We start from the raw sequence: 12,666 nt of genomic DNA on the forward strand, positions 1-12,666 counted from the left end.
TGGAGCTCTCAGGTCAGCGGCCCGGCATCTGTGCTCAGTACCGGCCAGTGCGCGGTGCATGACCGCATGCACGCGTGCATCAAACTAATTGGTTCCAGACCCAGTCAGTTAGACTACCCAGGATATTGCGTCTTGGATTTGAAAATATTGTGCACCAAAATGGAAATTTTGTAACACACCTCCGTGTTTTTTGCGGCTGCCGTACCAATGGACAATTGTGCGCTTTATGTTAGACAATTTTTATTGAAATCAAGCGAGCCATAAACATTTACCGTAGCACTGAGAGGAGAAGGGTGAATGCGGGAGGAAATGAAAGGAGTCACGTGAGAATGTTTGTTTGCATGCAATGGCAGAAAAGGAGTGGAGTTCAGAGGTCACTTTACTGGGGTGTTGTGCTCTGGGTACTGGTTTTGAGCTGAGAGGTAAAGGTGAGCGAGCCTGAAGCCTAACTATAGCTCAGCTCGAGGTCCTGCTGGTCACTTTTATCCTCTTGTAAAGTATCGTTTGCTACCTCTTGTATTTTGTTTGCTCTTGATACACGCATAATTGTCACTATTGCCTTATGTAACATAACGTTTGCTCTTGTAACATGCTGGCTTGTAATTTTTCCTCATGTTTCACTACTGTTCCTACTGTCCGCGCTATATAAAAACGCATAAAATAAATAAATAAAAAATAAATAAAAAACCTTGAGCCCATAAGGAGCGGAGCTTTCATATGGCTTTTGCCTGGCAAACTGCCTCAATCCAGGATATGGCATTTTGGCCATAACTGCCGACTTTGGATCTGGGGAACCAGGTTCAAGTCTTTGTATCGGCTCAACATCCTATGATTCTGGGCAAATTTCTTAATATTCCCAATGCCTATAAAAATAAACGTGACCTTGTGCAAAATAACTGGTTCCCCTGTAATAAACTCCAATAGAGTTGGGCTGTGTTTGTGCTACATAAAAACTGCACAAAGATTCATAAAGAGGTCAAAACAAAGCCTTAACATAACTAAAGACAAATTAGTATCATTTAGTGGCTGCTTTTCACGAAGTGAAACCTGAAAACCTGGATAAAATATGTCTTCCTCCCATAAAGTGTGTGATCTTAGGCAGATATCTTACTTCACCAAAACTCCTTTTCCTTCACTATAACATATGAAAGTATATTCAAATATGTGAGTTCAGGATACCAATTGTACAAAAACCCATTGTGTTTGATTGACTATTGTTGCTAAAGAATAATTTGGGCCATGCGCAGGGTTTGAATGATTGCTGTCTTGCCTCTTAGTTCACAAACTGTTCATGTTTAAAAAAATTACTTTTAATAAGTATCTCTGTACAGTTCTATAATGTGAAGTATTAATGTCAGAGCTTCCCCATATTACAGAAATACACTTTTTTGAATTTTGTTGAGACTTTATACTATTTTAAGTGATGTTTGTTGTATAATTCACATAGCAAACATTTCCAGTGCGGGCTCCAGCCTGTGATCTACGATCCAAGCCAGACCCTTAATTTGTTGGCTCGCCCCCCCCCTCTACAGAGGGGTGAACCCTGCATCAGATGTAGTTGTTGGTACGTGAAACAATGAGGATGCAACACTATTCGTTGATTATAAAATATTATGGTTAACCTCGGACGTAAACCTTCGCTCCGCACGCGTAGCTTGCGTATTTTTGACAAGGCTGTGTTCCGCGTAGAACGTGGAGTAGACAGAAAACTCTGCAACGGAGTGGAGGTTTTTTTGTGTTCGCGCACCCAAAATGCATTTTCGCACATGCGGGAGCGACTTACCAGGTGCCTGCAATCACCGACGAGATTTCCCATCAGTTTGCGAGCACCACGAGATTTGGTAGCCAGCCGCACGGTCCAGCAAGAGTTTGCAATTGCGAACACGACATTCGGGCGCGCCATCGAACTTCCGGCGGAAGATTTGTGAAGAACGAGATCCCGAACACTCAGAATCTGCAATCTGGAAACGGTTCTCTCCCGAGCAGCATCAAAACCTTCTTGGAATGACAATGTGGATTAAAAAAACTCCTCAGATTGACATTTGGCTGTACTTTTTTGTGCAAGGAGTCCGTTTTCTTTTTAAAAATTTTTTTTTAAGAGGAAGGACGTTCCCCAGAGGCTCCAACTCCCTGTTCCTGTCCAGCAGGCTCCTTCCAGTGTTTTATCCATCTCCTGTTCGCTTTTCATTTGGATTTGGAGCTGGAAGGATCACTGTTTGTGTCTGCTGCATCATATATATTATTGGATTTGAGGACTTTTGAATTTGAGATTTCACAAGTAAGCTTGAAAATTGGTATTGTTTGTTTGATTGGGGCTTTGCACCTACATTTGTATTTACTTTTATTTTTTTATTTTTTATTATTATGGTGGGTGGCCTGTAGTTACAGTAGGGGCCTAGTTGTTATCTTTATAAGTAATTTTACTTCTTTTATAAAAGAATCATAGTACACAGTTCACTACATTTTCTCCAACTTTTGAAATCAATTTGCAATCTTTATTTATCTCACTAGCCCAGTAGTCTGCCAATACTGTTTCTGTGGTGTTGTTTGAATAAAACATAATTTAGGGCATGGATGGCATTGGATTGAAATGCAAAATTAGTTTTTTGGGGCATTTCACTTTTTTTCATGTGTGTTAAATAAATGCCTTTGTTGGATGTGAGTGAGTGTTACTTGCAAACATTATTTAGCCCTACAGATTTTCATTTTTGGCATTGTTGCATTAGAGCTGTATTGTTTAGCATGCCTCCTTTTTCTGGCCAGTGTGTGTGTGTGTTTGTAATAGTTTGTGGGCCAGCATTTGCCTTAGCTGAGCCCCCCATGTGGCCAGGGGCCATTTTGTAAAGTTTGAGTCAATATAGGTCTGCTTGAGTTCATTGTTTTCCAGCCCTCCTGCTTGTTGTTTGTGAGTAACCATGTGGGTGGTGGCCATTTTGTGGTGGTAGTTAGTGTGCTTTTGACATAGGCCTGCATCTCTTTCCTTTTTTCCTCTTGGCTTATTGCTTCCATCTATTGTCAGCAGCAGCTACTTCAATGCTGCATCCCACGTTATGCACAATGCCAAACTGGGTCCGTTACATTTGTATTACTGTTGTTATTCTTCTTCTTTCCTATCCTTCCTGAGTTTACTGTACACTACAATACACCAACCATGAAAGCCCTTGTTGTCAAAGTATCACAAATGGCTACACTGTATTGTTATGTTCTTTTTATAACTGAGGTAATACATGTAATAATATTAATATTGTTAACAAGTGTGACCACACACTAAGTTATATATTATATATGTTTGTTTCTACTAGTAGTAATTAAACCCCAACAATGAATGCCACATTTCACTGATGTTCTTCGCTTTTAGGTGCACAAAAGAGGAGGAGAAAATATCACCCATTGTACTGCCAGACAGAAGTCCTGCAGTGCACAACGTCACGTGAAATGTGACCACAGACATCTCTTCAACTTGTGCCACTGCGTGCTGCTGACATCTTCAAGATGGCCCCAAAGAAAGGTACAAGGTCCAGTACCAAGAAAGTTGCCAGTGAGAAGAAGGCACTGCCACTTACCGAGACAGGTATGTCACCCAAGACCTTTTTTGGGAAACCAAAAATTGCGCCTGCAGCAGCGGTGCCATGGGAGCAAGCTTGGAGCAGCACCCCAGCATCAGTGGACCCACCCCACCAACCTAGGCCCAAGCCCATGTCTGCCGCAGAGGCAGCCAGTCTAATCCCGAGTACAATGCCGACGAGCAGTGATGTTGTAATTGACTTATCGTTATCGCAAAGTAGTACCCAATCAATGCAGGAAACTCAGATATGTGGGCAACAACAGCCGCAACCAAACCCAATAGTATTTGTTCCTCCCAAAGTAGGGGCAGTTCAGGAGATCGAGCTTTCTGCAGAGGAAGAAGAAGCCACTCTTTCAAAATATCCATGGTCTTCCAGATCCCCAGCAAGGAAAAGGAGGGTTAGTCTATCAACTCTTTCTGAAAGCTCTCCTTCTGATGACCTAGACGCCACTTGGGAGCCATCTCAGTCTGAGAGTATGCCACGCCACGAGACAAGGATAGGTAAAAGGAAGGTTCCAGAAAGCCTTAGAGTTATGGAAGTAGATGTAGAAGAGGAGGATGATGACGAGCCAGTCATCATGGACATTAGTCCTTCCCCATTGGAGATAGTCATTACCCCATCCCAAATTGCTGTGAGGGATGTGGCACGGATACAACCAACACAGATCATATCACCAACACCACCTTCCATATTTCACTGGCATTGACCTACAACCACCACAACCACCTCAGTAGAAGTAGGTACTGCAGTGAGTCAAATGTAACGCCAGCCTACCAGTTCATCTGACATTGCAAGTGGCACCAACAGCGCCAATAAATTGACCTCCCCAGTTAGGGACTTTTTTCAGTTAGCAAGAAGAAGGTGAACATTACTATATGCTCCATTTGTGGACATGGTGTTAGTCAGGGTAAGCTTGGTGCAAACTATGGTGCCGGAGGACAAATAACCCATCTGAGAAAACACCACTTGATATAGTGGGAGGCGCACCTTAGCGGACAAAAATTGCACATGTTGTTGGTGGAGAGGATGAAGAAGAAGAGCCAATCACGTGAAAGGTGAACAAGAGGGAGATATTTTCCCTGTTACACAAAGCAGCCCTATCACCAGCAGTGCAGTGGTACCACCCACATCATCATCAGCAACATCGCAATGGCACAAGAGTCAGGCTGAGACACAAAGGAATCCAAAGCAAGAGAGTACTGCAACATAAAAACATGCATTGAGTCTAACATCTGGTGTCAAGAAGTCACCTGCATCAGTGGCACCAGGAAAGAAAAACCCCAGGCTACTATTCTCAGCATGTTTAGGTCGGAAGGGCAGTACAAATGCAAACACCAGACGGCACGTTTGTACAACGCAAAGCTGGCTAAAATGTTAGTGCTGGACCTCCTCCCTTTTTCTTTTGGAGAAGTCGTGGGTTTTCTTGAATTTGTGGCAGCCAGCTGCCCGAAATGGAAGGTTCCCAAGCTGGTCCTTTTTCGCTAGAGTTGCTGTTCCAGCACTACATCACAACATGCGGGAATTGCTTGAACAAGCTTTACAGCAGAGTGCTGTTCACACTATCCACCTGACAACAGATATGTGGACCAGTTGCCAAGCCACTGATTACATGTGCATCACTGCACACTGGATCTCTTTTGTGGGAGTTAGACAAACAAAATCTGCAGCAGGTGTTGTTGACACTGCTGAGATTTTTATTGCCTCTCGGAAACATGCAATTGTAGCCATGTTCACCATGGAGAAATCTCATACTGCCGCAAACATTTTGGAAGACTTTAACAGCAAGGTCTTTGAGTGGCTGCGACCAAGAGGGCTTAACATTGGTTTTGTTGCCACGGACAATAGCATAAATATAGTTAGGGCCATGGCCGATGGTGGCTATGTCAGGGTCCTGTGGTTGGTGCACTGCATTAACGTCATTGTTCAAGAATTTCAAAGAAATGAAGATAGAGTCAGCAACTTACTGACCACCTGCAGAAGAATCTTCACACATTTCAGCCATTTTTTTAAAGCCCGGAAGCAGCTGAGGATCATTTAACGTGATAATAGAATGCCAGTTAAAGCACTCCTCCAGGAGGTGCCAACACATTGGAACTCAACTTATTACATGCTTGAATGTCTGTTTGAGCAGTACAGACCAATCAATAAATATGTCATGCAAAGAGGGGATGCTACTGTGAAAGGCATGATCATTGAGCTGGGCCAATGGGGCCTAGTTTAATGCCTGACAGAGATGCTACTTCCTTTCAAGGTCTTCACACGTGAAGTCAGTAAGGAGGACTGTACTATGGGCCAAGCTATCCCATCGTTGCACATGCTACAGGAACAGCTGAAGGGGTGTCTGCAATGTACACAGGTGTAGAGGAAAAAAACGAAGCATATGAGTTGGTGTAGAGCTTAACCCTTTGCTTATCTGAAAATACAAGGGTGCAAAGAGGCATTGTGTCATCCAACCATTACATTTGTGTCACAATTCTGGATCCACTGTACAAACCATTACTGTATACTTTCATTCCTTTTTCAGACAGGGATGTTGCCAACTACAAAACTTAGATAGCTGTGGAAACCAATAAGCTAGTGTGATAAGTTGGCCTGGTATATGCTGTCCACTAATTAAAGTGGGCCCCTTGCACTAGTCCAAACACCACTTATGGTGATTTAAGAGGTCAAAGATAACCTTAGAAAGCTATCCAAGTGGTAGCTGTGGAGAGCAGTTGCCAGGCTTAGTCTTGAAGTAATGTTAAGCAGCTTATTTTACCAGAGTGCAACCTTATAGTATTGATTAAATGAAAGGAGAACCACACAGTAGTTATAAAAATATTTATTAATATAACACTCTCTAGTACAACACAGTATCTTCTACACAAAGGTACTCACAAAGCACACAATACTGATGCACAGAAACAATAGTAAACAGCACTAATCCACATTGGGCTCCGGGGGGGTGGGGGAACCAATTACTGAAATAGTGGTATAAGAACCACGACTCGAGTCAAGACAGTGTCTAGAGGACGTAGAATCGCTGGGACCCCAAGGAACCACCCAAGTAGAGTAAATAGGGACCCCACGGAGGACGGGTGCAGTGTGAGAACATGACTGCGTGCTCTGTACAATTCTATGGGGAAGTCGTGGTTGAAGTTTTAAAGTTTAAGAACCCTTCCCAGTGGACTCCAAAGAAACCCTGTGGAGGTTGGAGAGCCACCCCACTCTTGGCTACCATAGTACCAGAGTTACCTATCCCTGGGCAGCCGGGTGCCCACGTGCTTCAGGTGCATTGAGGGGGTTCTTGACTCTGCAGCCAGAGGGACCAGGAGACATCGAGGATGACTGGAAGCCGGATACGAGCTGTCCCACAAAGAATGTCGAGTGTTGAGGGGACGGTGTACGGCAGGAACACCAACAAGCCTTGACAATGGCAACCTATACAGAAGGTCAAAGGGGGTTACGGTTCGGACCAGCAAGGTCCAGGAGACTCATCAAAGCAAGGGGAGTTAGGCAGGTCTGGAGCAACCAGGGGAGCCCAGGAAAAGCAAAGTTGACCCTTAAGTGGACTCACAGGCCAGAGACACAGGAGTCGCAAGAGGCCCTCAAGCGATTTCACCAAACAGCAGCCCACGGAGCCCTTGGGTGAGGAGGCTGGATTTCTTCATAGGAAATGTTGCCAGAGGTTGGGGCTACTCCGAGCCCAATGCGCTTGATCGGAAAAAAATGGCAACAATCATATGCACTTGCAAATGAACTTGGTGCACAGGGTTACAGGTATTGCAGCCCCCACAAGGGATTCTGGCCTCAAACTTGGTAAGAGGGTAGCTCAGACCTCAAGAGACATTGAAACCCACCTCCTGTGTTGCTGGAGCCATCGGAGTCCGTAAGAGATCAGGAGCAGCAGACCGGTCAGTCATGATGTGGTGCCTGTGGATGCAGGGGAGTGGATCCTTCACTCCAAGGGAGATATATTTGGTTGTCCTTGATGGGCCACAGGTCTTACATGGAACATGTATGGTGCACAGGCACATACAATGCTTCAAACTAAGAGAGAGACAAAGTCGGGCCAAAACGAAGTCCAAAATGTCCAGATGGTCGTAGCTCAGTAGTGTCTGGTTCAGAATCTTATCCAGATCGAATCTAGATGCAAAGGGCTTACCTACAGCCAGGTAAGCCCTTTGGTACCCACGGGAGAGGGTTTGGACAGATTCAGCGGACCCTCCCAGGGGAGGGGCTGGACAGTGGGGAGGTTACTCCTATGTCTGTTGTCCAGTTTTGCACCAGAGGACTATGCACAGGGACACCAAATGTGCCCCTCATGCAGACTTTTGGTTGCTGGCAAGTGCACCCAACCTTCCCTAATACACTAAATCCTGTCTGGGAGGTGGTCACACCTCCCGGTGATAGGATGCCTATTGTCTTCTCTTGCTTGCGCCTGGCTCAGCAGCAGGAGGGCAGATACGTGTCTCTGGTCGGCAGCAACCATTTTGGGCTGCCTGGGACTAGAAGGCTGGTACCGGGAATACCAGGGACCCAACGAAGCCCGCTTCTGATACCTGGGAGTATGATTCCACAATGTATGACACCAAACACAATAGGGTTACTTTCAGCCATTTTAGAGTTGGTCATCACGGGGTTGCATAATTCCACTCTATATGTTGTAAAAGTTTGCTGCACTAACAACCCGGGTGAATGGACTCTGTATGCCACAGGGGTGTCCTGCTCATGCAGTGGCACCCTCTCACTTAGAACCAAGCACACTGCCTTCAGGATTGTTAAGGCCTGCAATAAGGGTGACTTATAGGTTTTAAGTGTAGTGACCCTTAGATATAGTAAACCTTTATCTTAAGTGGTGCATGCACCAACTTTCACAGGCTGCAATGGCAGACCTGTAGTTCCACTTTGTATGGCCTCTCATTGGTGGCATAATACATGCTTCAGCACATGGGAGGCCTCTGGGGCACCGATGCCCTGGGTACATGGGTACCATATACTAGGGACTGATAAAGGTACCCCAATATCCAATCTGGAGTGTACATGACATAACAGTTTAGGGAGAAAGCAGATAGACTGGGGTAATTAGCAGGGTCCCAGTCAGACTAGTAAAAACAGCATCACATTTAGCATAAAGTGGGGGTAACCATAAGAAGCAGACCCTACTTTCCTACAGCTAGAAAAAGAACGTCTGGGAATTAGAGGCCCACTACCCTAGGGCACAACAAATACTGCAGGGCAGCTGGCTTCAAGTTCAACTTCAGAGCCTGATGGCAGTGTGGTTGGCTCACAGCAGCCAAAACCATGAAGAACAACATCAACAACAAGAACAGGAGTATCAGCCCCAAAATCAGCACAGGAATGGTTGTTACAGCAAGGGCTTAAGTCCAGTGCTGAGGCTAAGGCAAAAGAGGCCGAGCAAAGTGGAGCACCCATGAGCATTGAGAGGATGGTCCAGGCCTATCTGGATGACTCAACAGAGGTCTCCTTTGATTAAAACCCATTACTGTATTGGTATGGGAAAAAGGCCAATGGCCAGTGCTCAGCAGCAATAAACTATCTGGCTTGCCCTGCTGCAAGTTTTTCTTCTGAACGTGTTTTCAGTGCTGCTGGCGCCGTTCTGACAGTGAGAAGGACCAGTCTCTCACCCCAAAACGTGGAGAGGTTAACCATGATCAAAATGAATCTGCACTTTATACCACCGGATTACAACATACCTGAAGTAGCACAGCAGGAAGATGATGATGTCGACTCGGGTCACGGAAGCAGTGTGTTAGGTGACCCTCTCATGTGTGAACCACCTGAGTTTGAGGGTGAGCTCTACTTCCCTGACAACTAGGCTTTCGAGTTACTTTCTTTCTTGGTTTGACAAACAAAAAAAGCCCCCCAAAAAGATATAGCTAAGGAATATTATTTACTCTTGTTATTTGTGTGTGTCACTGTCTTTCTGGTTTGAATCACAACAAATCCATCACCACCGTCTTACTCGTTTATTGATGTACTGGAGTTTCAACTGTGTGCAGTCAGTGAATAAGGAAGTTCACTCCTATGAGTCATGACTCGCCCTAACTCCATTTCCCTCAAGCCAGACGTTGGATGGGGAATAGTAAAACAAATGTGAAATGTGTGCCTTCCTAGAGTCCCTCTAAAGAACCTGACTATATATCTATCTTCCTTTCCGAGCCTAGAGGGACTGCCCCTGAAGAACAGGTAAATGATTGCATGAATTGCATGCTGACTCTGAGTGATTGGTGTTTGTGTCGTTGTGTATGATGTCTACTAGTATTTAATCTACTCTACACACAAGAAAGTAACTCAAGTCAATGTTTCCCTTCTTGTTGCTCAATAACAAAATTATACTACTGCAGACCGATCCATTGCATTTTTGATTCTGGACTCACTCGGGTCACTACAGAGTTGGACACCATGACCATACCATACTCGCAGTCAGTTATGAGGAGCGGAGATGATTGATGGAATATCTGGAGGCATTTCATGAAGTGGCCTAAAAGGTAAACAACAACAACACTAGTCCTACATGTCTGTGTAGTGGTGGAGGGGGGTGTGGTGGAATGACTGACAGCGGTGCATTCGTTTTGTTACTAAATCTTTAAAATGCTATGCTGCTGTGTGTGTGTATGTGTGCTCAGTGCTGTCTGGTTGAAAATCTAAGCTAAGTGGAGGTTGGGTGGGCGGGCCTGCTCCTGTTATTGGAGGTAACCACTGAAAACAGAGTAGACATGATATAGCCATGTCTCCTCTGAAAGTTTTCTTGTTTCACTCCTCCTTAATTTATGCAGTTTAACTTTACTTTTCTCCTTGATTTTTCAATATCCTTTTTGTTTTTCATCTACACTTACAGGCCGACCTTTAACCTGTCCTATACTGGGAAAAACAACTCACACTTACCTTACCAAACCGCATCCGCCAGGCAGGTAACCAAGACTGATGGACGGACAGTCCAAGGAAGGACCAAGAAGAATGCCAAGATGCAACTCCCAATTTGACAATAACTATAGTATAATTTCATTTGATTCGTTTTTTTCTCTTATATCATTACAACTATTTGTATTGTTGTTTATGTTTGCTTATTTTTGACTCCTACAGATATTTTGCAAGTTACTTTGCTAGCTTTAAAAGGAAGCCTGGTACAACAGAACATAAAATGTATGTAACTTGGGACTCTCTGGGGGCAGACAGGCAAGGTAATTGCACAATAATAATATGCTGCTACCTTGTACTACTAGTCTAGTACTACTCATCAAGTCATCATCATGCATGCATTTCCTTTTACTCCCTTAACAGATTCATGATGGCCGGCTGCCAAGATTGTGTGTTGTCCATGTTTAGTGTTTGTCTTTGTCAAACCTTTCCCTCAAACCCCCTTCCCAACCAAGTATCAACCCCTAACCCTCTTCCCCTGGGCTGTGTGATCTATATTGAGGTGTTACTAAATTAAAATCTGGTCCAACCCTGAGGCCGGTCTGAGCAGGCAAATCATCAAAGACTGCCTGAATCGTGACAAAGGGAGTTCCATCCCATGGATAAAATATGTAAAAGACACCCTAGAGGCCATTGGATGTAAGAACTTTTTCACCGTGCCTGAAGCCCTTAACGCCCAGAACAAGACAATGGTCAAGAAACTGTTTGGCGAATGGACAACCATGAGTAGGGCGGTTACAGAAGAGCGTAAATCCACGGTGGTGTCTTACAGACTATTGAAAACGGAAAGTGGAATGGAACCCTATCTATCAGTGACTCACATTGCACAAGACAGATTTTACATGACCCGTCTCAGATTTAACATGTTGCACCATTTATTATCTGTTCCTTTTGGTTTTACTTTAACGGTGGAGCAGAAGGGTACCTGCGGCTGCGACAATAGGTCTCCGCAGGATACCCTTCACTTTGTATTGTTATGCTCATTTTATTCATCTCCCAGGCGTAAGTTCCTAGTGGGAATTTTGAAACGAGCTAAATTCAAACACGCCAAGGTAGCCCTATTGTTTTTGCAGAAGGCCACAGATGCTTACACACTGTCTTGTATATTGAGTTTTATTAAGGTGGAAATCAGACTAAGGAATATGAGAGAAATAAGTGATTGTAATGCCCTGCAAACAGAGACCGGACAATAGGAAACCTCCAAAATGTACGAATGTAATGGTTTTTATCTTTTTAAATGTGTTTTTTAAATGTTTTTTTATGTACTTTTATGGTATCTCTTGAAGTGCCGAATAAAGAATTTTGATACGGATACTGATATTGAGGTGTGACTAAATTAAATTTACACTAATTATTGATCACACACTTGCTGGGGCGGATGCGGTAAAAGCAACAATAACTCAAGGCAGGGCGAGGATCTTTTTCTGCTCTAGGTATATATACTTCACTTTAGCTCACACTGGCAATATTAGACTGCCCACCCATGCACGGTATTCGATATTCATTTTTTCCCAGAGGAACACAAATAATCCATCATAATATAACTGGTTGCCAACATCGAGTCATCAATCATCCTAGTTACAGCACTAAAGGTTACGAAGCCGCTTGTTCACTTCATCATCATAGCTAGAGTCAACTTCAGTTTGTAACTTGTACTAGGCTAGCCCTCTAGGCGTTCTGGTTTATTTTACTTTAGCATTGCTTATCATCATCATGGTTTCTTGTTTGGCAGTTTTCTTGTGTACTGTACTTCTACTACTCGTTCCTGAGTCTCCCTCAGGTGACTGACTGTCTCATTTTCTTTTTTTCCAAATGCTACAGTCAGTGTCTGCTACTACTACTACTACCACCACCACCAACATCACCACCATCATAGCACCTTGTGAAACCAAACCATCACCATACAGCCATCGCTGTGCCCAAGTATAAATAAATATCAATCACAGGTGAGAAAAGAGGTTTGGGGGAGGCATAATTAATAATATGGAAATTAGTTCATTAATTCACACACCCACACAAAATTCACAAACCCACAACCTTCTAAGCCCATAGGGGTTTTAGTTGACCACTGCATAGACTAGGAGGAGAGACTAACAGTACTAGTAGGACAAGTCACAAGTGAGGGTACCGCATCTATCTGTTGATGTGTTACACTATCAACAGATTATTTCAATCAAAA

At 44.0% G+C, this 12,666-nt stretch overlaps 1 protein-coding gene across 1 annotated transcript in view; it reads right to left on the reverse strand.

The window, feature by feature from the left end:
* The window catches only part of ALOX5 (arachidonate 5-lipoxygenase), an 835,151-nt gene that overhangs the window by 707,804 nt on the left and 114,681 nt on the right, over positions 1 to 12,666 (reverse strand). The gene's annotated exons all lie outside the window — the stretch shown is intronic.

The sequence above is a fragment of the Lissotriton helveticus genome, chromosome 5_1 (genome assembly GCF_964261635.1).
Source record: "Lissotriton helveticus chromosome 5_1, aLisHel1.1, whole genome shotgun sequence".
Taxonomy (NCBI): domain Eukaryota; kingdom Metazoa; phylum Chordata; class Amphibia; order Caudata; family Salamandridae; genus Lissotriton; species Lissotriton helveticus.